Source organism: Cricetulus griseus, assembly GCF_003668045.3.
Source record: "Cricetulus griseus strain 17A/GY chromosome 1 unlocalized genomic scaffold, alternate assembly CriGri-PICRH-1.0 chr1_1, whole genome shotgun sequence".
NCBI lineage: Eukaryota > Metazoa > Chordata > Mammalia > Rodentia > Cricetidae > Cricetulus > Cricetulus griseus.
In genome coordinates this window covers 93,497,757-93,523,051 of record NW_023276807.1, presented here as the reverse complement: position 1 = coordinate 93,523,051, position 25,295 = coordinate 93,497,757, and the positions used below count along the sequence as shown (strand labels likewise).

Sequence of the window (25,295 nt, the reverse complement as noted above, 5' to 3'; positions counted from 1 at the left end):
AAACTCTCCGGGCCCCGCCCGCCCTCCCGCGCCTCGCCGCCGCCTCCGCCTCCGCCTCCGCCTCCCCCGGCGCTTTTCCTGCCTCCTCCGTCGCCGCCCGGACCGCTCGTCGGCGCGCCGCGCGGCGGGGGAGTCTCGCGGCCTGGCGCAGGGCGTGGCGCGGGGGGGCACGGGCCCCGGCGGTCGCGGGGTTGGCGTGGCGCGATGCTCCCGCCGGGGCCAGCGCGCGCCACCATGCTCCCGGCCCGCGGGACCCCCGGCGCCACGCCACCGCCCGGGTGCGGGGCCGCGCCGGCGGAAGAGCAACCGGACCTGTCCCGAAGGGCCATTCGTAAGCGAATTGTTCGAAACTCAGAAAGTACTCCCCAACCGCACAGTTCCAATTCTTCCTGGGCTGCGGCCGCCCGACACCGTCGTGGGCAGTCCCGGTCCCGGAGAAGGAAACTCGGGCTTGCTCACGGCGGGTCGGGTCCGAGCCTCACCTTTCTCTGCCTCAGTTTCGCCAGCTGCGTGTGAGTAGCCCAAGGAGGGAAGCCTGAGAGGCCCTTCATTGTTTTCTTGAGGCAGCCGAGCAAGCCTCGTGTTCTTTACCTCTGAAGTGGGGCCCTCCTGAAAGTAATGCCCAGACGGGCCATACCCGGTTTCTAAAGTGACCACCGAAAAAGCAGCGGGGTTAATGTGAATCAGCCCCTTCGAAATAATTCTTAATGTCTGGGTTATGTCGGGTTTTTAGAACAGATAGGATACCAATAATTACACCTTTTTCTTGGGTCTTGGCGTTGTAAAAGCAGCTCCAACCGTAAATCACCGTCGTTGAGAAGACACGTGGTGTGAAACATTCATGAGTCCTACTTCTCCCTCACTCTGGCCTCTGAGGTTGTTCCTGGAACAACGGTAGAGAATAGAGACCGAATCTCTAAAAAGTAACTTCCAGAAGGTCGAGGAGCTGGGAAAGAGCACAGGGCAAGGATTTGAAAGTTGTCTGTATTGTCCCAACGCTCTTTTTGAGCACTGTGTTGTACCTCCTGCTTCTAATAGTGGTTTTTCCGACCTCAGACTGATGTAATCAATGAAAAGTTTTTCCTTTCCTACAACTGAACACTCAGTCTTGTTTCTGGCCATTGGTCCAAACTCAGAAACCCACAACATCCAGAGAAAATGATGTGAATAAATCTTAGATTCCTGGGGAAAGGAACACAAGAACTCTTTTGTAGACAAAGGATTCAAAAGCAAACCGAAGCAGAGGAAACTGGGCTAACTTCTACCGAGTTGATTTGCTTCAAACTTTGCAGTTTTCCTGCAGGCTCTCATAAGCGATCTATACTGCACCAGACACAAAGCCTGGCAGGTCGTAGAACTTTTACAGACGTTTGAAAGTTTCTACATGCTTTCGCAATACTTTTTTTTTTTTTTTCTGAATCGATTTGTTGGTAAGTTCCAAACACCGTGGACCCTTTAGCCCTCTGTACATTGATGTAGCCTTCCCGGGAATAGAGATACTGTTTTATATAACCACCATGCTTTTCTGAGAGTCACAGATTTATATGGATAAGAAACATGTAGCTAATCTAGGTTCATATTCTAGTTTTGTCAGTTTATCTGGTAATTTGGAGCATTCTTTTTCCTTACAAGACCAGTGCAGTGATCCAGGCAAAAAGTTGAATTTCGTTGTCCCTAAACATCTGTGTTTTCAGGCATTACTACTCACTGGAATGGTATGTCGATAAATATCAAGCATTTTCTTGTTGGTGTCAAAGCCTGGACAGGCCCTCATTCCCACATTTCCTGGTTCCCCGTAGACTTCAGCAGGCAGGGCACACATAGCACACCTTTCTGAACCAAGGTTATGGCCTTGCCATCTTTGCTGTGGCATTGGGCTAAAGTTAGCCCCAGTGGGGAAATCCTGGCCAGTATTGTGGGCAGAGTACATTAGTACTTTCTCGTCTCCAGACTCACAGTATCCCCTGCCCACATTTTCCCTCACAGAATGGAGACAGATACACATGTTGTAAGGCTATGCAGTCTGCAAATGAGCCTGGAGAATCCAGCTTCCTGGGGCAAAGACAGGATGGCTTTGTGGCTCACAAACTTCCCAAAGAGGTAATATAGGCACTACACTTGGGTGTCGAGGCAGGAAACAGGATTCTGTGGTAGTGAGGAATTCCATTAACCAAACATGAGCTTCAGGAGGCTTGTTCAGTTGAAAGTAGAGAATCTGATAAACTCTGATTTTAAATTAGTAATGAATTGATTAACATCTGTCTCCCTTGCTGATTGTAGGAATAGTGGCAGTGGTAACTATGTACTTTTGCTAGTGTTCTGTGGGCAAGGGTTGGGGGTTGCCCTGGACTGAAGAGGGCACTGAGTGGAATAAGCCATTGTAAAAATAATAGACAAATTAATGTCTCCGAAGTGTAAATGAATGGAGTAACAGAGTGATCTCTCAGCCCCAGGCATCTTCTCAAATGTTGCCAGTAGCTTTGGCAGAGGGAAAGCGTGGAGGGCAAATGGCATCCTGACAGATGCTAGTCATGCTGCTCTGTCCCCACTGCACATGGTGCATTCTGGCATAGCTTAGGAGGCAGAGCTGGAAAGCAGAGACCAGCCAGTCTGAGGACAGTCCAACAGAACACCCTGGTGGGTCAGCGGGTGATCTGCAGTCAGAGTGAAATCACAGTGTGTTATGATTTGCACATGAAATGCCATTCACAGTCTTGTCTTTCTTGTAGGTGCCTGTATTGAGCACTGATCTTCAGCAGTGGTGCCCTTTCAGAAGGTGGTGGACACTCAGGAGGTAGAACCTGGATGAATTCAGAAGTGGGTTTCTTGAAATAGAACTTTAAAGGTAATATCTCGTTCTCATTCTTTTTTGTTTTTGATCCCCATGATAGTAACTTGCATAATGGATAGAATCCTTTGAAGTAATGAACTCAAAACCAAAAAAAAAACAAACCAAACCAAACAAACAAAAATCCCTCCTTTGTTTTTCTAAAGTGTTTAAAAACACAGGGACACAAATTCTGATATAGTGGTTGCCCCAGAACCCCAGGAGACTATTCACACTGCTGGTTCCTATATCCATCTAAGTGGCACAGCAATCGCCTTCATAGGTATATCCTGTTTCAGGATCCTCCTGCCTCAGTGTCTGTAGTACTGAGGCTACAGATATGAGTCTCAAGATCCAGCTTGAGCTGCATTTTTAACCTAACGTGTATACTTGCATATTAGTAGTCAAAATATATCAGCTCTCTAAGCCATTTAAGCCAGGGAGTTAAAGCCTTCCCCAGAGTCTACAGGAGAGTGATCTGGTGGCTTTCACAGTTTTTATGGCTGTGGCAGTGACCCCAAAGAGTTCTAGGTTCTCAAACTTGGGAGGTGAGGCAAAGAAGAAACTAAATTTGTCTTTGGACCCAGGGAGAAGCATGTATCTCAGAACTGTGCTGAGAGAAATCTTGGCTCCTTTGGGGAGAAGTACCCGGTAGTTACATTTGCTCATAGAATGCGGGAGCTGCTGTGGGAGGGTGGGAGGGTGTGGTTGAGTCAGGAGAGTCGAGGCTGGAGGGGTAAGCAGTGCCTTACTCATCAGGGTCAGGCATTTGCACTTAACCTAAGGACACTAGAAGATAATGTGTGTTAAAGGCTTTCCCTAACAATCCTGGCTTTCTGGATCTCCAACAGATCAGGATAACCTCTGGAGCAAGGTAGGTTAGCCAGTGAGTAGAGTGTTGAGCTGAACAGTCAGATTCTGCACCTGGGCTTATGAAATTGAAGCATTGATAGGGGTCAGGACATCAAGTGAGGAGCATGGAATGGGGCTTGGTAGACACAAATAGAGTCTTCTAGGCTTGGAATAGTATGATGTTCTTTGGACTGCCTGTATAATTCTGTTTTCTGACATCTTAATATAAACTCTCCTTTTCCTGAATAGCTAGAATCAGAAGGACTTTTCAAAGCAAAATGAGAGCTCACTGAAAAATATTCCCTGAGTTTCACCCATTGAAATAATTTGCTGACAGGGGAATTCACTCTTTGTAAAAAAAAAAAAAAAAAAAAAAAAAAAAAAAAAAAAAAAAAAAAAAAAAAAAAAAAAAGTACGTGTTGTTGAGTTTAGAATGGTACACAGTTGTGTAACCAGTAAAGATACCGGACAGTATTGACCCCGAAAAGTTGCTTCATACCCCACCCTTGCAGTCAACCTCCACCCTACCCCACCCCCTGTGCCGCACATCAGGCAACCACCCACCTGGTTTTTGACCTTGTGATTTTGCTGTTGGAGATGTATGGAACAGCGCAGAAAGTAACTTGGCACAATGTCCTTCACCGGTGTTGTTTCCCAAATTTATACCTTGTTCTTTTGAAGTGCAAATTAGGATCCCACTGAATGGTGTGTGTCAGTTTGTTCACTCTTTGCTGGTGATGAGAAATTTGGGTCAGTTTCAGTTTTAGGCAATTATGAATAAAATTGCTAGAATTCTTTGTGAGGACCATTTTGTGGAAACACTGTTTTTATTTCCCTTGGGTAAACAGCTAAGCAAAGCAGAGAAGTCATGTAGTATGATTTATCAGAAACTGCCAAATTATGTTCAAAGTAATTATACCATTTGTATTTGCATTAAAAATCACAACTGTCCCAGTTACTCCACATCCTCCAAACTTGTTCGCCAGTCATCTCGGTTGTAGCCATTCACATTTGCGTGTATAGTGGTATGTCTTTCCTGATTTTAATTTGCATTTCCGAATAGTTAGTGTATTAAGCACTTTCTCGTGTGCTTCTTTGCTGTGTCTGTCCACTGTTTTGTGAAGCATCTGTTCAAATTGTGACTCTTTTGGGTTGTTTTTGTATTATTACATTTTAGAGTTTCTTTAATATGGGTGCATGCTTTGCTTATTCTCTCTCCCCCACCATTTCAAGCATTAAAAAGAAGATTTTGTAGTTTTGGAGGATAAGCCATCAATTTATTGTTCATGGCTTGTCTCGCCACACTTGATACTGAAATAATGTTGTATGTTTCTTTTAGAAGTTCTGTAGTTTTAGCTCTTATATTTACATTATTATCTAATTTGGCTCTAGGTTTTGATGGGTGGTTTGAAGGAATTAAATGACTCCAGGTATTTTTAGAAAACCCCATCTGATTTCTCTACAGATGGAAAAGAATAGCAGAGACACGGATGGACAATGTAAGGACACTGGGGAACTATGAAAGGGATGGACAGCATTCTCACGTGGCAACAGTGGTCTGAAGCTTGGTGGCTCAGGTAACTTCACCCACACATCAATTCACAGAGGAGCATGTGTGTAAATACCAAGTAGTTTTAAGGCAGAGCTTGGAAACTTTCGGCTGGAGGCCAGTGGCCCTGCCATAGGGGCCAGGCAGCAGGACCTAGGCTCAGTCAGCTGGGACCCAGGCTCTGTGTCTTTGGGGCAAGGCTCAGAGGATGAGTTCCATGTAAAAATGGAAATCACAGATATTTGCCCTTATGGTTCTTTAGGGCATGGAAGATGTCACAGAGAGTACAAGGCAGGCACTACAAGGCTGATGCAGATAGGGAAAAGGTGCAAGGAGAGCTCATTGTCTAGGCTACTGTAGGAAGATCTCACTGTGGAGCAGTCTTAGAATCTGGGGCAGAGCTGGTGCCTCACAAGACACCTCCATCCAAGTTGGAAAGCTGAGCATCCATTTGCATGATTTAGACCACAAGGCTATCCAGTCCAAGTCCCAGGTACTTCCAGTTTTGCCAGATCAACTTCAGGGTGCTAGCTTTACCTTAATGCTTGTCCCCAGTAATAGAGACATGGCTCCAAAAATCAGTTACCCTAGTGACTGTGTCCAAGGGACCAAGGGAACATTTCTCCTCTGCTCATGCTGGAAACCTCTAGGAAATTTTATCTTATGTCTTATCTGAACAAGATCCCAGCCTATATTCCTGCACGTAGGAAGATAAGTTGAGAGCATATGGCATTTTAAACTTTGGTACAGCCCGAAAGAAGGTTCAGAGAATGTGTTGCTGATAACTAGACAACCAGAAAGACCTAAACAAGTGTGTATGGTCATAAAAATATAGAGACACATTTTACTTAAAGGTAATATTCTAATAAAATCATACATGAAGTTAGAATGTGAGGGTTAGCATGTGATTATAAACTCTGGGTTATGCTTAGTTGTGCCTCTAAAATGTGAGGTCCTTTTTAGCCTAAGGAAAAAAAAACTCAGTCCCTTAATTCAATTATGAGTTAATTAACCACTAATGTCATACAAACTTTGCTTAATGAAATATATTTCCATCCAATGCATTTCATGGTTTTAAAAACATAAGTTTCAGGGCTAATAGAAGGATCCTAAATAAGGGTAAAATTACTTCAGTGGTAAAAATTATGCAGAGCTACGAGGGACTTAATATCAGCATACCTTTCACAATGTGCAAGGCAGTGAGGGAGAGATTGTTTTTTAAAGTGAACACTTACAATCAGTGTCAAAATTCTTAATACCAGAAACTCCTCCTGTTAGACATAGACTCATGAAGAGGATTCATCTATCTGACAAATAGAGAGGATAGCTCTGGAAACGTGCTTGATAAAAGGTAGCATGTTTGGATGAGACACATGAACTGTCCTCTCAGGTGGAGAGCAGTGCTCCGAGGGTCTGTGTCCTTTGGGGACCTTGTGCCCTCTATTGGCCAGAGACCATGTTGGTTGCACAGCAAATTACGCTTTATGGTCAAGGGTATATTCTTTCTCCTTCATTCATGTGTAGGTGTAACCTAGAGTCCTTATGACTGACATCCTATCTGAATCAAAGATGAATTGACTGTAAATGGAAGATTTCTCTAGGAAAAATTGTGTTTTATCATTTTCTATCTACTTTTTATTCTACCTTTTCCCTCTTCAGTAGTCCCCAAACAAGCATATTTTAAGCATCTGCCTCATCATACACATGAACATATATTTCATGTATGATTCTCTATACATGTCTCAGTTAATACTTACAATACACTGTGAGGTAAATGCTACAGTTTTAGCTTATAGCCCAGAAAGCTAGCTCAGAGAAATGAGATGTCTGAATACTACTTAACTGCAAGCTTCTGTGACCCATTTGGCTATCTCTACTTCCACCCATATTTTTTCTCCACTCAAAGCTATCATTTGTCATTTCCTTGCTATTTTATAATTTTTATTTTATAATCAGTTATTTCAACACATAACCTCATGAGGTATCTTTTGTGCATAATTCTGATTAGATTTTAATACCACTAATATTTTCTTCTTTAGGAAAGGTGTTCTTGTTTACTTTCAGATGATATTATGTGTCTTGGATCCAAGGTGGGAAAAGGGGATAGTCATGGAAAGAAAATATTAAGCCCATCATCAAGCAGGGTTTTAACTTCTCTTCCACTCTCTCTTTATTTCTTGCTTTTAGAGAATTTGAAGAATTGACTGTGAATGCCATCTTGGAATTCTGATCTCTCAGATCTCAGAGATACCCATAGGTTGGGGACTGTACCTTATTAAATAGCTTGAAAAACCATCCAAAATACTATGAAAGGAGGAGGGTAGTGAGTGAGTATGCAGCTAAGCAGTGTATTTAAAAAGTTTAAAAGAGGGAGGTGTCCTACAGATGGGCCTTGAGACAGCAGGTGCCATTTGAAACTATAATGTACATTAAGTGGATGGAGGCAGTTAGTAAGGGGAGCAATTTATGGATTGGTTTTCAGATCATGGATTCAATCCCTAGACAAAAAGAAGACAGGGCCCTTATCCAGCAGGAGGACATGATTCATTTACAGAAAAGGTAGTTACCAATCACTGAGACATGACTGACTTCCAGAGCACAAATGGTCTCCTTCAGTTTACTTTTAGGTCAAGCTGAATCTCTACATCACTAAGAGATTCCTTGATGGAAGTGAGAGATGGCCAAGTGGGAAGAAAGTGGAACCAATGGGAAAGCCTTCACTACATAGCATCATTGGCTTTGGAATTAACAGCTTCAGATGCCAAACATGGATGAAATGCTGACTTTGAGCAACTGTTTGGATCAGCAGGTAGGATGCAGGTATTTACATTCTTCTCAGGACCTCAGGGGTGTTGCAGCAAGCTTCTAGGTAGGCAACTGTGACGTCCAGAATGAAGGTGCTCCAGGAGTCCTCTCACAGGGAGAACTGCATGGAACCTCTGGACTACCAAGGGACCCCAGGCATTTAGTAGTCTAGAGCTCAAGGAGACTGTGGGGCTCTGTAGAGCATTTGGCACAGACAGCTATTATCAGGTGCTTTCTCTAAGAGCTACCCATCTCTGTCCATAAACTGCTTGGAGTCACTGGAAACTTCTGCAACAGGGCCATCACTTTTGAAGGAAACTCATCTGGGCACCATGGAGATGATCCTGTTGGGGCTACATCATCTGTCCTGGCTTTGTTCTTTGGTGTCAGACAGACATAGGTCCAAATTCTGACTTTGCTTCCTATGAATTGAGCTTGAACAAATTCTGCAGACTCACTGATGTAATTTCCTCAGGATAATTCTTACCTAATGGGGCTATTTTGATGGGTTTGTTATTTTTACATGATTGTGCCCTAATTATTCAGTAATATAACACAGCATAAACCACTCATACTAAGTCATATATAACACAGAACCATGGATCAGGAATTCAGACAGAGCAGCAAGCATGGCTACTTACTCTTACTTATATTAGTTATTTTCCTCACAGGTGTGACAAAACTCCTGAAAAAGCAGCTTCATAAAGAAAGGTTTTCTTTTGGCTTTTAGTTTCTTCGTTTCGGAGAATGTATGGCAGAATGGCTCAGGCTGTGGGTGAGTGCAATTGTTGCTTTTTCCATCATGGCAGATCAGGATGCAGGGAGTGAGAACAGAAGCAGAATGGGAGAAACTTCTTCCATGACCCATCTCCATTAACCAGACTTCACCATCTTCCCAAACAGCTGTACTGACTGGGAATCATGGGTTTCAAACTGTGAAACTGTGTGAGTCCATTAGTGGAAGGGGATTCCTGAGGCTAGGTAACTTTATAGAGAAAAGATGTTTATCAGCTCACCGTTCTGTAGCATAAAGGGTACAGTGTGGCATCAGCTCAGCCTAGTTGTGAGGACTTCAAGCAATAGTGTCAGAATAGCAGTTTGAATGAATGTAAGGGGGAGAGCTCACGTGACCATGTTTACTGTTTCTGTGAGAACCCACTGGTGAGAACTACCTTAATCCCTTTGGGGCTTCTTGTGACTTCCCATTAGGTCCTACCTTGGACAGATACCACCACATTGAGGAACAGGTCTTCAGTAAATCAACCCTGGGAAGACAAACTACATTTAAATCATTTCAAGGGGCCAGCAATATGACTCAACAGATAAAGACAGTGTGAAGCCTGGTGACCTGAGTTCAAGCCCCTGGCATCCACATGGTAGAAAGAAAAAGCTGACTCTGAAGGCTGTACTCCTCTGACCACCACATACATGCTGTGGTATACCTTATACTCCCTCCCATGAATAAATAAATGAAAACATTAAACCACTTCCAAACCATTACACTTGCTCAACCTGAACACCCAGGATATGGTTGTAGACACTAAGCATTAAAAATTCTCAGTTACAATGTGGGGAGTGCTAAGTTAGTGGGCCAGGTGACCGTCTAAAGCACCTCATATGATCCTAGCATTGTGGCGGGTACTCTTAGTCAGTGGAGTTTTATCACAACCATCATCTGCATGCATGCAAGTCAGCTCAATTTCTGTATAGCCTCTTGGTGGTGTACCAATTCTGCCTTTTTCTTGTCTGTGGCCTGGGGAAATGGCAATTCCAACTTCCTAAGGCAGTATCTTGGGATTCATGGAGTGTAGGTCTATGTGATTCTCAATGTACCTACCTACCATCCGTCAGTAAGTGATGGGGAATATTATGATCTGTTCTCATTAAAATTCATGTTGAAACTTAATACCAGATGGAAGAAAAGCCAGCAGACATCCATATCCGCATTCTACACCTCCTGGCCTGTGATGATATGAGCTTCTCTGCTCTGCCATGCACTGCCTGCCATGATGGACTGAGCCCTCTGAGGTCATGAAAAAAGGATGGACTGAGCCCTCTGAGGTCATGAAAGAAGTAAGTCTTTTCTCACTTAAGTTGTTTCTGTCAGGCATTTCTCAGAGCAATGAACAAAATAAGTAATATAAATGGGGGCAGATTAGTTGAAGAGTTGGCTACCTTCTCACTGTTAGATACCACCTCATGTGTGATGCAGCCAGGGGCTCTCACCAAATATTGCTCCATGCTGTTTGAACCTTTTAGTAATCAGAATCGTGGGACAGGCTCTCTTTTCTTCATGCATTACCCAGCATAAGATATTTTGTTAGAGCAATGACAAATTCCAGGACCATTATTATTTGTGAATACCCTGCCAGGAAGGGAATTTGATCTGTGAGTCTCTCAGTGGCTTTCTTGCTGGGGAATAGGAGACTCAGAGCAGCAGCTTAATCAGTCAGATGACAATGGCCAAAGAATGCATACCTGAATCTCCTGCATGGTACAGGACACCCTGTCCCCATCCCCACCCTGTTCCATTGACGGCTGCTTTGAAGGGCTGAGTGGGTGGCCTGCAAGGTGAGCTTTGAGCTGCGCTGCCTGATCCCCTCTTTATCTCAGAAGTGCACTCCACACCCATCCTGGGGGTGAACATCCAGCCCTGATGACATACATCAAGTTCAGCAGTAAGCGGGTGAACTCCTTGGTGGCTTTGTTCCAAAGAAAGAAAGTAGAAAGCAATTCCATGTGGCCCAGAGCACCTCTTTGTAACCATCCGTGGAAAGATACATTTCCCTCATATTCACAAGTTGACGGGAAGAGGTAAAACATACTTGAAATGTCAACTATTTATATAACCTTTGGCCTTTTCCCAATACTGTGATGAGCATGCTTCCATCTCAATACAAGAGGAGTGAGTTTCCTGTTTTGTTTTGGTTTTGCTGCCTCCAGGCACTCCTTTCTATGAATTGGCACCCTCCACGTGCTTGTCTGTTGGGCATTTGGCCTATTTCCAGTTTATGGCTGCTATGAATAGCATTGCAATAAACATCCATGGGCAAGCTGTGTATTTTTTTCCCTTCTAAAAATCATATCCCCCTAGAACACTGATAGTTTGCTTTCCTCCTTTTAGTGGAGTCAAGGAGAAATGATTCTCTCAAGTTACCTAAGAGTCTAACTTTGTGTCTAAGGCTTGGACATTAAGGGGTCATCATGGAGCATCTGCCTGTGGCATAAGCTTGATGTTCCTGGTGGGCCACATGCTGCTGGTGACTCTTTGCTTCTCCCCACCACTTCTCTTTTTGTCTGGTCCTCTTCACAGGTGTGAGATGTCCCTTTTATCCCTTGCTTTCCCTGAACCTTATGTCTTCTTCCATACTGACCACTCAATTTCCCCACAACTTCAGTGTCCATTTCCAGAAGGCTCCATGTTCACATGCCAGAGTTAATGTTCCTAAACAAAGCCATCTCTTTAGACTAACCCAGATTTCACACAAGGCTAGGTGGTAAGATAGAGCCTCTGATGAGACAGTAGGGCTGTATCCTGAACCGAAGTGAATTTAGTTTACCCTTAGTTCCAAATGGAATCACCCAAGCCACTCTCAGGTCCTAGTGACTATTATGGTTTAAATGTGAAATGCCCTTCACAGCCTCATGCCTTGACTGTCTATAGCTTGCAGTACTATTTTGCAGGTTGGCTGGCACTTGCATGCTGTAACAGAATACCTGAACCCAGGTACTTTATAAACAAAGAGTTGGCCTTACAGTTTTGGAAACTTACAGTTCAGGATTAGACAACCCCATATTTAGTCTCTGCTAATAGCCTCCTTAGGTGTGTCACATGATAGCAAATGGAATCTTGGGGTGTGGGGTTGGACGGAATTGATCACACAGCAAGACAGGAAGCCAGACAACAGGAGGAAGAAACCACTCTCATGAGAACTCACCTGTACCATGAAGCTATGGAGGATGTAAACAGCATTCATCCTTTCTAAGGACAATGCCACCAGTTACCTAATTACCTCCTACTAGACCCTGCCCCTTAAAGGGTCTATCATCTCTTAATATCGTCACATTAGGAATCAGACTTCCAGCATAAACCTTTGGGAGACACACTGGAACCACATCTAAACCATAGTACACTTTAATTAGCTGTTACTCAGCCTTCACCAGTATATGAACTTGAAGGCATTTACACAAACACTGGATGCACAGCCAACAAGCTCAGCAGTGTCCACAGAAGAAGTATGTCCCTGGAAGGCATGCTGAGGTTTGTCTAATCCAATACTACTAACTGGTGAGAATTGATCCAGAGTTCTCTGTGGGACCCTCTCATTTTATATAAATATCGAATTATTCTATATCAAGCATCCATCTGTATGTTTCATGCTGTTTCCTCTGCCTGCAGTACTATCTTTGATAGATGGCCTCACAGGCACCCCAACCTCAGGGCAGGCTGACCACTTCCACAATTCATAAACCACTTCTCAGTCTAGGACTTCCTGTTATAGGCCATTCATGTCAATGACAAAAAGCCTCAAAGTTTACTCTTGAATTGGGGGTCCACACACAGGTATAACTGATGAGCCTTTCCTACCATCTGTCTCTCCCTAAGTCTTTTAAGTCTTTTAATAAAATCCCACAGATTTGGTAGCTTACACAAATTTTCTCACAACGAAAGAGGCTGAACATATTAGTCAGGGTGCCAGGCAATGCTGGTTCCTCCTGTGGCTTTTTTCCTTGGCCTGGAAATGACCATCTACTGAGAGCATGTCTACAGGGTCTTTCTTCCTTATAGGTCAGTGTCCTTCCTAATGTCTTATGATGACACTAATCCTATTGGACAAGATCTGACTACTGGCCCCATCTACCTTCCTCACCTGTTTTGGGATTGGGTGATAGAATTTAGCTATGGACACCCTCAGCCCACTGCTTCCATGCATACCCCCTTCCAGTGGTGGGTGTCAGACCTGGCCATAGCTCACCTCTTTCTTTTCCTTTCTACATGGTTCCTTTTTGTTGTTGTTGTTGAGGATTTCATACATGACTATCTCACTCTTTGCTCCTCCAATGCTCTCCATACTCCCTCTCAAATTCATGACCTCTTCTTTTTTGATTGTGTGTGTGCACGCACATGCACATATGCACACACATGCATGTGAGTGTAAATTGCACTAGGTCCATTTAACGCTATATATATGTAATTATATAAATAGTCCATTTAATGCTATGCATATATAACTGTGTTGTTTAGGGCTGACCACTTGGGATTGGAATAACCTCTTCGAGGGCTTGTCCCTGGAGAAGGCTGGTTCTTCTCTCAGCAAACATTACTTGCCAGCATCTCTTTATTTCATTTGGGGGGGAGCCTTGTGAGATTTTCCCCACCATCCATGTTGACATATTGACCTATATGGTCTTGTGTGGATCTTGTGTAGGCAACCATATTGTGGGTGCAACATTCCTGTCATGTCTAGGATACACTATCCTTCCATAGTCATACTAGTTCTCTGGCTCTTTGTATCTTTCCTTCCCCTCTTTCACATAATTCCCTGAGCCTTATGTGTGTAGGAATTATGTTTTAGATGTCCCATATGAAGCTGGAAACCTCACGGTCACTTATTCTCTGCATTTTAACTACTTGTAGATCTCTATAGTATCCCCTGTTTTCTGCAAAAAGAAGCTTCTCTGATGATGGGTGGGAGCTGTACTTATCTGTGCTTATAAAGATTGGTATTTAGAATCCAGTTGGGCATTATATTGGTTTAGGAAAGCTAGGTACTTCTCTAAGGCCCATGACATCATCAGCCATAGGGAGCAGAACTGAAAATTGTATTAGAGTTCTTTAGAGAAACAATCAGTATGATATATATATATATATATATATATATATATATATCATATACATATACCCATATATACATATACATGTGTATGTGTTCGTATACACACATACATACTGTATGTATATGTATGGTGTATATAATTTCAAGAGAGTTCATTGGATTGGCTTATTGATAGGTTGGAGATTGGGCCATCTGCATGCTGGTGAGCCAGAGAACCTGGTTGTTTCTCAGTCCAAGAAGCTGCAGATCTCAGAACAAGGGAAATCAATGATGCCACCCTTCCTAACACAGAAGTTTCTGGAAGATGTGCTTATGTGAGTCTCATGGAAAGGCTTCTTCAGAAGATGGAGTCTAATGTTCAAGGATTATGGCAGCCACAGTAGAAGTACTTTCTCAGAACAAATGGAGCCTATGTAGACTTCACTCTCTTTCTTCTTCTACTTTCACTCCATCTTAGCCCTCAGTCTATTGGGTGGAGCCTCATGCATTTAGTGAGGGTCTTTCTCCCTCAGTTGCTCTCCCACATGTCAAACATCTCTGACATGTCCTCAGAAGCACACCAAGAAATGTTCTTTCCTGATTTGCTAGGCGTCTCTGAATCCAGCCAAGTTGACAATCAAGATTAATCTTCACAAGTACAAAGAAGGGACTGGAATAATGAGATTAAAAACAGATTTCCCCTTCATCAAAACAAATGTCCGTGGTCCAGTATGTCTTTCAAAATGTCCATATTGAAGAAAAGATCTTTTAAATGGCTCATTGGGAGCCACATTAGACAGAGGTGTTCAGTCACAGCACTACCAACCCCAACTCTTTGTAGGGCAAGATTTCCACCCTGCTTTTGTATGCATATTTTCTCTTTTATCATTTCATCAGGTTCTAAACTGGCTTACCCTTCCCCTTACCTCAGCTTAGTTTTCCCTACCAGGACACAAGGCTGACACCTTCTACTGAGGACTATGGAATTAGTCAGGAACCAACACAGCCTGGAGGAGCAATGCCTATAGGATCACACTATCCATGAGCAAAGAAAGATTGCAAGAACTTCAAAAAGGTAGGTGCCATACAAAGTCCACAGAATACACATGTTGTGAATGCTTAGAGGAACAACATTGTAAATTACAGAAGACACATTGTAAAATTTGTATCTGTGAGAGCAGGAAGGAAAGAAAGAAATGAAAAGGGAGTATTAGAATGTGTGTGTGTGTGTGTGTGTGTGTGTGTGTGTGTGTGTGTATGTGATAGAGAGAGAAAGAGAGAGGATAGAAAGAAGAAAGAAGGGAAGGAGAAGGAGACTGAGTGAGTGACAGATGTGGGGATATCCCCTCCTTATCTATCCCCTATCTACCTCTGGAGCCATATCACTTCCTTATCCACTGACAACTACCATCAACCTATTCTCTGTACTCCAGACTTTCATTTTCAATCATCAGACCATAGTGCCAGTCTGCCCTGCACCTACTTCAAGTTCATCATCATGAATCGGAGGGTCCAACTTGCTTCTTTCTTCTTATTTCCCATGTAGAACCCAGAACAAGACAGAGAACACACTGTTCCAAGCCATGGAGTAGTAGAGAAAGGTTTCCCAGTATGTGCTCTACAGACTGGCAGCATCCACACCTCTTTTTTTTTGGTGGTAGAGCATAAATACTCTCTACTACCACAAATTATGCAGCCGACTTTCCTGCATTTGGAGAAATCATGGGTTAGCATCCCTGGAGTGCAATGGATGAGCCTCACCTTAGGAAAATCACCCTCATGATCATGAGATCTCCCCTGCCAGGTAAGTATGTATCCACACCTCTAGCAAGCTTGCTAGAAATGCATACTCTCAGGAATCACCCAAGTATACAGAATCAGTCACTCTAGGGCTTGTGATCTTCTTGAATGGGTCTTGACATGCTGGTCTGAGAAACACTGGCTGAAAAACAAGACTCAGGGTTCAACCTAGACACTACTGGGCCTGCCTGGCCACATAGCATCTAGGTCTCTTGTATTGGTGCCATTAGCAGTGCAATGAATCCTGTTCAGTGTCTACCTTCTCCTCTGAGCTCTGGGGACCTTGATTCAATCTTATTTACTTTACAAACTAACACGGGCGCTGTGTCTGGCATTGAGCGGAAGCTCAAATGCTTTTGAACTGCAATCATGAAGTTGGTTCAAATGATTAACTTAGTGCCAGAGATGTCCCTACCTGTGCAAACAATGAAGCCCCTAACTTGAGTGGACTCCACACCTACAAGTGAGGGAAAGGAATAACACACTGCACCTATCCAAGAGAACAACTCCAAGAATTACCACTTCCTGAACAATCCAAGAACAATCCCTGGTAGCAGTCCTCCTTGGTATGTTCTTCATCCAGGGTCTTATTCATGTTTAAGCATGAGGTGTGGAATTCATCCTGGCCCCCAAGGAGATGGCTTTTTGTTGAAGCAACCCCTACTGAAGGAATGATGTTGATCCCTAGTTCTCCACATTGGGAAAGTCCCTGGAAGCCTTTGACATACTGAACTCAATAAAACATCAGAAAGCAGGGTGCATCTATACAATGGCTTAAAGAAAATAGATATTACTTAGCTAGAACAAGATACATGTGGAATCTTTCAACTTTCTCATTATTTCAAAGTCATAGTAACCTAATGAACAAAGTTATTTTTCACCTATTTTGCTATGGTTTATAGAAGAGACCACACCTCATTCCTTTATGTAGGTGATTGGGCTGTTGGGATCACGTTACCCAAGATTACTATCTAATGGGGACTCAACAAAAGAGACTAAGGGAATAGTCATTTGGCATGAGCATTTCTGACTTCAAGCTCCATTTGAGGAGTATGGAGATACCAACACCTTTACAGTGAAGGTGCTGGGAAAATTAAAACCAGGAGCTCACTTGTAAATGAGCAGTGGGAACTTGAACACTCAGCAAATGTGCTGAGTGGTACAAGATCCACAGAGAGGTGTCCCCATGAGAGACAGGAAGAATTACTGCTGGAACACCCACCGGCAGCTTTCCAGGCTCATTCACAAAGTTTACCTTTTTTCAAGGTGCATGTGAGTGGTTCTCTATGTCTTGCAACTTTAGGAAATTGGGCTGAGTGTAGTCTGAAAATTGAGATTCATTGTTAAGGACAATTTAGGGAGTGACAAGCATTTTATTGTGGTCAAGCCATTGTTTGTCATTTGTAGGAGGATCATCAGCATGGTGTAAAGCTAACCATGGTCCTGGGAGTCAGACTGCCTGGGCTCAACATGACTTTGTGTTTCCAGCGGATTCATTCACCTTAGGTAGGTTAACTTTTCTGAACCAATGTTTGCCTAGTGCCTGGAATAAAAACTGTGCTCAATAAATATGAGCTACTCATAATCCACACTCTTTCCACTGTCTCACAGTAGTCTGAATATTAGTCACAGTGTTGTTGAAATCCAGTTCAAACATAAAATGTTTAGCTCCTCAGACTTAGGGAAAAGGAGTGCATGGAAAGACTTTATAAATTGTAAAGGCAGTTGGGTCTCTGTGGCTATTAAAAGTTTTCTAGATATACTGAAAGTATGGAGGACGCAGTACACCGATCATATGTATCTTATTTAGATGACTTTAGTACCTTCAGGTTTGTTATAGTCAGGAGATTTCAAAATCCCCTGTAGATTCTGAGGGCTAGCTGTACTTCTTCAATCAGTTGTTTTCAAAGTGGTATTTCCTCAAACAGCAGGGCCAGCATTATTTGAGAACACCTTAGAGAATCACGTTCCTAAGGTGACTGGCTCAGAAACTCAGGCAGGCAGTTGACCTTAGGCAATTACTATAAACAAAGAATCCGCCCCCAACACCACCCCTGCAGACAAGCAAGTTCTAGCCAGAGGCCCCAGAAGAGCACACAAATAAAGATCCAGCCCCAAAGAGTCAACTTGCAGTATGTTACCAAGGCCAAATCACTTATCAGTACATCATTTGGGACATTGCAATGGGAAGCCCATGGCCTCAACCCCACATTCCAAGAAATTCTTGGCCCTTGGTTCAGAACGACATCTGACTAGTGAGTGCTTCTTCTCAGCCGACCTGTATACATTTGTTCTACCTTTAACACGAGAAAGGAACAAAGTCCTCGGAGTGCTCTACAATGATAAAACAAACAATAAACATAAACCAGCCTTACCTCGTCACCAAGCTGGGCTGACCTCTGTATCCTAGATGAGAGAAGCAACTGGTATATCTTGCAATCAGGAGTTGTCGGAAGTCCTCTTACCCCCACTCTAGTCTCCCTACCAGTGGAAGGTGCTACCATGGTTCCTGCTTCTTTTTCTTAGTCTTGCTCAAGCTTAGAAGGACTTACACCCACCTGGCCTGGATCACAGCAATTTCAGGTTGAAATGTCTCTCAGTAGAATAACCTGCGGCAGCGAGGAGCCAACTTCTTTTGACTATGGATTTGGGAAAGCAAGGATGTTACTGACTGGATTCTCATTTTATTGCAAGATTTTTAATATCTGAAGGGCACATACTACTGGTTGGGATTTCTGATGTTTTAGAAAACGGGAGCGAAATATAAACTTTTTTAATGTTAAATAACATGTTTACATAAATCCTGATGCCTTACAGTTTTATCAAAAATAATAAAATGAAACTATTTCATTTTGATAATTATAAGCTATAATGATAAAGAAGAAGCAGTTTCTTTTTCTTGGTTCTTATGAAATATTTTATATTAACACTGCATTCAGTGGTTTTTTGTTTTTGTTTTAAAGTGCCTGCTCAGGCCAGGTGTGGTGGCCTTTTCCTGTAATTCCAGCATTTAGAAGGCTGTTCTCAGAGGAGTGGGAGTTTAAGGTTATCCTCTGATATATAGCAAGTTCAAGAACAGAATAGGCTACATAGTATGATCGTGTCTAAAACATCAACAAAATGTTCCTGCCTGCTTATGCATTCTGTGAACTCTTTACCCAGTTGATTCTAGACCTTTATAATAATTATAGATCTTATGTGTTATATAGAAAGCTTCCAAAATGAAAATTCTGATTTAGTAGCTTTGAGGTAGAGCCTGAATTTGAAAAATTTTTAAAGTTTCATTGACCACAATTTGAGTAACAATGTAAAAAAATATTTACTAGTTGCTATGATTTTAATTTTATGGCCACATTAATGATTTAATAGAGACCTTTGATAGGTGTATCAGACAGAGGCAAAATGAAAAAAATTATCTAGAGAGAACTGCACTTCTTAAGTAAGTTTTTTTTTCAGAGCAGTATTCCCCCAAACAGCAGGACCAGCATTATTTGAGAATACCTTAAAAAAACACGTTCCTCAGGTGACTGGCTCAGAAAGGCAGTTTTTTTTTTTTTTTTTTTTTTGTGTATGTTTGTGTGTGTGTGTGTATACATATATGTGTATATGTATATGATAAATACAAATATCTATATGTGTGTGTGTCTATGAGTCTAACAAAAGAGGGAACGAGGACTTGTTAGACTGGCTTAACACTAGAGGTCTGGGTGGTCCAACAATTGTCTGTATACTGAGGGCTTGAGAATCCAGCAGGCACTCAGCCCAGGGAGCTAACTGAATGCCTTTGCAGTTCTAACCTGGCACCGAAGTCCTTGGAAACTCCTGGAGAATCATTGGTCTTCTTCTGTGCATTCTGGAAAGCCAAAGGAGATGGTATCTGATGTCAGCAGAGAACGACAGTGACAGCAACAGAGAAAGATGCTCAGGAAGAAGGCGGCAGGCATGCAGGCAGTGCTGATTATGTGGGAGCCACAGGTTGGAAGGTGTCACTTACTCTGAAGGGGGTCTTTTCCTCTCAGTTCATTTTCTGGAAATCTCCTCACTCACATGCCCACACATATATTTCCTGGATGATTGGAGCAGGTCCACTCAATTTGACAATCAAGATTAGCTATCACAATAGGTGTGATGATTAGCAGTAATTGTCAACTTGGTGGGATCTGGAATTATCTGGGAAATGGGCCTCTGGTCATGCCTATGGGAGATTATCTTGATTATGTTAATTGCTGTGGGAATCCTTATCTGCATTGTTGGTAGGACAGTTCCCTGGCAGGGAATCCAGGCTGTATGAAATGGAGAGAGCAAGCTGAACACTAGTTTACCCTCATTTACCATCATCTGTTTCCTCCAGGTGTATGTGATGTGACCTGCTGCTTCAAACTCCTGCTACTATGGCTTCCCTGCTGTGATGGTTTGCAACTTAAACTGTGAGTTACAATAAGCCATTTCCCCCCAAGTTGCTTTTCTCACAGCCACAGAAAGGGAACTAAATTCATAAGCAGTCAGGATTACTTGAGTTCATGAAAGTGGGAATCTCATGATGGCATCAGGGACCTTTTAAGAAGAAAAGACCTCAGCTAGCACATGTGCTCTCTTGCTGTGTGACACCTTCTGTCCTGTTATGGAATAAGAAAGCCCTGTGTATATCCCAGCATCCTGCTTTTGGATTTCCCCTCCACACCCATGAGACAGATAAACTATTCTTTGTAAGTAACTAGACTCTAACATTTTGTTATAGCACAAAAAGAAACAAGCAACTGCCCCCCTCTCAAAAAAAAAAAAAAAAAAACTAAGATACAAATTTATAGATGAGTAAAATCTGGTTCAGAGATGCTAAGCTTGTTTCCCCGAGTCTCCCAAGACAACACAGGGCATCATGGTTTCAGGCTGGTTCCTCTTCCTGGAAGTAGATATGTGTGATGTGTGATACTGTGGAGTACTGTCCCACTTTGTGCAGATAACCAAGACTGCAGCCATGAACTTTCCCCCTCCTGGCCTTTGCTCTGTTGTCACACTCTTACTTTTAAATACATTTTAACCTGTGTAACATTTTTATTTGTTCAGAAATGGGCAATCAATTAGCTTTCAGTGTATTTTTAGAAAAAAAGAAAAGAAAAACTCTTAGCGTTCCCAAGTCTGTTATTGAATCTGAAGCTCCTCATCCCTGGCTGTGGGATACAGGTTCCCTTTGTGCCGTGGCTGCTGCTGCTCACTGCCTTGATGATTTAATGTCAGAAAAAAATGTTCACTTGGTTAAATTTCTGGAAATTATTTTCCTTAAACATGCAGTTCTCTGGAGAGTTTTGTCTTCATTTCAGTGCTTCTGGATTGTGTGTTTCTGACCCAAAGGTGGTGGCAGCTGCTGCTCCTCATTACAAACAAGTGTACAGTTTGAGTTGCCTGGTACATGGACTAAAGATGTCATTTCCATCTTAAAGAGGAATTGACAACCTCTCCTCCATGGAGGAAGCATGGCCAGCCAGTGTCAGTCATTGATGCTCAAGGTGGCATCTTCTCTCAAGTCCTTGCTGGGATATTAGAGCACTGGCTAGGCCATAGAGATGCAAAAGAGATAGGTGAGAGCCCTTTGTTGTTATTTATGGTGGCAGATACAGGACTTGTGTGGTGATGTCTAGCTCTTCTTGGCATATTGTTTATCATAGTTTAAATATGAAATGTCCATCAGAAGTCATACTTTAACTCTTAGTCCCCAGCTGGTGACACTGGGAAAGTTACTGAACTGTTGTAGTATTTCTGGGAAAAGTACATCACTGGGCTTTGCCTTTTTTTTATCTACCTCTACTTCATATTCTCTAATCTCTGCTTCCTGTTTGTGGATGAATGTGTTCACTCTGCTTCCTGGCTGCCAAGCTAACCTCACGCTCCTGCTGGCATGCCTTCCCTGCTACAATGGACTATACCCTGTCTGGAACTGTGAGCCAAAGTAAACCCTTTCTCCAGGAAGCTACCTTTGTCACAGTATTCTAACACAGTATCAGAAAAGTAACTAATGCTCCCCCCAACATACTCAGCAGCCCAGTAGTGGAGGTTTGTATGTGGCAGGGCATTAACTCTTCCTCATGTCCTTTAGCCATGATGATGCCATCTAGACAGACAGCTAAAGATGTCCAACTTCCTCATCCATGTGAAGCAGACGATCAACATCATGAATGCTTGAGGCTTAGAAAAGGCAAGGAGCAGCAGAACTCTTGAAAATCATTAACTCTGAAAGCAGAAGATACTATTTGACTTAAATCTTATTTGAACATGTCTAACAGTGTTGGGCTTTGCTTCAGAATGTACAAACAAATCTCTGATTTAGAAATAGGAGCTAGAGTGGTGTAGAGTTAACCTGTTCAAGGTGTGGCACATTCAAGTTCTTACACAGTTGTACCATGGACACTGTCATGCCTCATGAGTGTCTTCTCCACCTGATGCAGTACACCATCTCTCAGTACTAGACCTTGGCTAGGGATGTTTGTCAGGGGACAAACTCTGTTGTCCTTTGAATGAAGTATGGTCTCTGAGTGATTGCTGTTTGGTCTGTTCTATGCTTAGAAATGCCCATGCAGTCTACAGCTGGGCTGTGCTCTCTGGCCCCCTCTCCTCTGCCCATCATCGATCTACATAACTTCTAAAGACAAGGCATGTGACACTGGTCACACAAACAGAGACTGCTTTGATGAGAGGAAAGGGACTTTCTGCTCATGTTTTTCTGAAGTAAATTTGTATTTTTGTGTTGTTACTTACCCAACAGTTTAGATCTCTTGTCCTGTAGGTGCCACGAGAAAGCACTATCTGCTGAGCTCATCTTCCCTAATCTCTTACTTCCCCTCACTAGATCAGCCCCTGCCCTGGCTCCTGTTCCCTACTGCTCCTTTAAGCTCCTCCCCCATCTTCTGAGACAGAATTTCACTTTGTAGCTCAGATTTAGGCCTCAAATTCACTATGTAGCCAAGACTTGTCTCTGGACTCCTTTTTTTCTCCATTTTAAAAAATTTGAATTAGAAACAAGATTGTTTTACATGTCAATCCCAGTTCCCTCTCCCTCCCCTCCTCCCCTGCCCCCCCAACACCCTACCTATCCTATACCCTTTCTGCTCCCCAGGGAGAGTGAGGCCTTTCATAGGGGGTCTTCAGAGTCTGTCATAACCTTTGGGATAGGGCCTAGGCCCTCCCCCATGTGTCTAGGCTCAGGGAGTATCCCTCTATGTGGAATGGGCTCCCAAAGTCCATTCCTATGCTAGGGATAAGTACTGATCTATTATAAGAGACTCTATTTGTTTCTGAACTCTTACTCCTCCCATATCACCCTTGTTTTGATTTTATGTGTGTTTTATATGGTTACTTGTTTTTTTTTTTTTTTTAATGAATAGAAAGCAGCGGCTTCAAGTCTTACACTTCTGATGTGGTTTTGTTTGTCCATATGATAGCCTCTATAACACACTTTGTAAATTTGATTCCTTATTATTTGATGCATATGTGTCCATCATAGCTAGATCTTATTCTGTATTATACCCTGTGTCACTGGAAAGCAACCTTCTTCATATCATGTAGTACTTCTTGGTGACATTTCTGTATGTTTTAAAGTTTTTAGATTAAAAATAATTGTTGAATGGGAAAGAGGAAACTCGAGACAAGCTAAAATTTTACTTCAGGTTGTGAAACTACCTACTGTCATAAGCATTAAACAGTTTACTTTTCCACAGAGCAGGCTGGTCAGTGAACCCTTGTGACTCTGGTCCTTCCTAGCCCAGCAATCTAGGTTCTCTGTAGCTTCACCTGGGCTCCTGCTTCCCAGCCAGGTCATAGAGTCAGAAGACCATTGACTTCTGTCTGTCCATCTTGTTCCTCATACTTTAACTACTTTGCTTTTTGTAGTATGTCTTAAAATTCTAAAACTATAAAAGAAACACTGTTCCTTACATGAATTTATATCTGCATTTGTCATGTAAATGACTATATTTTTATAATCACAATGTAGATATATCTGTTTCCTTTTTCATGGATTTTAAATAAAACAACTTTCAAACAGAAAAAATAAAAAATGATTGTTGAAATCAGTTGAAAGATATTTAGATATTAGCTGTTGTATTATTTCAGCTTCCCCAAAGGCCTAGAAAATGTCAAACTGAAAAGCTAGGATGTGTTAGAATAGCAATGTAAAGCCACTCAGAGTTTATAGTCACAAGTGGTTGTGTTTGAGGGATAGGAAGTGAGCAATTTCAATCTCAAAAGACAGATGTAAACCTTGGACTAAGGGCTAGAAAGATGCCTCAGCAGCTATGAGTACTTGCTGCTATTGCATTGAATCTGGGTTTATTTCCCAATACAGGCAGTAAGTGGCTCACAACTACCTGTAATTGCAGCTCCAGGGGACCCAATACCCTGTTTTGGCTTCTACATACACTATTCACCTGTACACACTTAAAACTAGCAAAATAAAACTTTAAGTCTGAGATGAACAAGGAGCATTCAGTGTCCTGATAACCCAGTTCCCTGCCATGAAATAGGAACAAACTCACATATGCAGTAACGCATGTGGAAATGGAAGACATGCAGGGAGTGCTCGGTATAAGTGTTATTTGCATCTCAGAATGTTACCATAAAAGTCCTACCAGCATTTTTATGTCAAGAGTTCTGATTCTGAAGACAAGTTCTTAGGACTTACTAAATACCTCAGGCAAATCACTTGATCTCCTGGGTCTGTTTATTTTTTTTAATTTGTAAAATAATATATGTCTTAGAAATTGTTATAATTAGAATTACTAATATACACAAAGCAATTGAGGGTATATGCTTTAAAAATCTCACTCTCAACAAAAAATGCTATCACTTACCGAAAGCCAGATACTATTCCACGTACATTTCAAATATTAAATAGATTCATTCTCATTAACAGTGTTACTTGTCTCTACAATCTTATGAGTTGTCTACAGCTAGAGATCTCGTGTAACTTGTGAGGAAATATGCACAAAGAGATAATTACTTTGCCAAAAGTGACAGTTAGTATGTAGGAGAGGTTGGATTCAACTCTAGACAGTCTGGCTCCAAAATCCTTACTTTGATATGTAACATCATCTAAATATAAATATTAAAAACACAGTATTCTTTTATTGGGAGGTTACTAATTTGATTGACTGGATCATTTTGACATAATGTAAAAGTATATATTAGATTTTTCAGAATATTTCATCTGTGATTTAGCTCTCTAGAAGTTTTACTGAATAAATAAGTTGAGTAAATAAACCTGGTCTCAAATAAAACACAGCACAATCAAATAAATAGCAGCAATAAAACCTGCCTGGTAGGTGAAAATCTACATATAATGCAGCTAAATATTACCTTCCTAAAATTTTAATTGAGTAGGAATTTTCAGGTGTTAAGGACCTTAACAGATTTATCTGTCACCATGTTGGAAGGGGTCTTTGATAGGCAGGAAAGAGGCTACTATACACTCAAATGAAAGAATTTTCTCTGTGAATCAGCTCCCACGTTCTCAGGTGAAGTAAGTGTGTCACCGTGTTCACTCCTTACAGGAGAAGAGGTACCGTTAGTCAGAAGTGTTGGTGCATACATGCTGATAAACTGTCAGCCTACTGCTGTGGCTTGAATATGTCCCCCAATGTAAAGTGTTGTAAGCTTA

The 25,295-nt window shown here is 42.2% G+C and overlaps 1 long non-coding RNA gene and 1 pseudogene across 4 annotated transcripts; one reads left to right on the top strand and one right to left on the bottom strand.

Annotated features, from left to right (window-relative positions):
- The first annotated feature begins 141 nt into the window (after positions 1-141).
- Positions 142-22,629, top strand: LOC103163345. Of its 4 annotated transcripts, none has more exons than XR_004772565.1 (11): positions 142-331; positions 2,730-2,845; positions 5,145-5,256; positions 7,845-8,037; positions 8,705-8,808; positions 9,946-10,106; positions 14,781-14,924; positions 15,396-15,653; positions 17,057-17,155; positions 19,440-19,624; positions 20,001-22,629. It is a non-coding gene; the product is annotated as an uncharacterized LOC103163345 (long non-coding RNA). The 4 variants fall into 4 exon arrangements; XR_004772566.1 differs by having other exon boundaries at positions 9,243-10,106; positions 14,799-14,924; XR_003479606.2 differs by having other exon boundaries at positions 9,243-10,106.
- On the bottom strand, positions 15,507-15,661 carry LOC113832403 (annotated as a pseudogene).
- Positions 22,630-25,295: the final 2,666 nt, after the last annotated feature.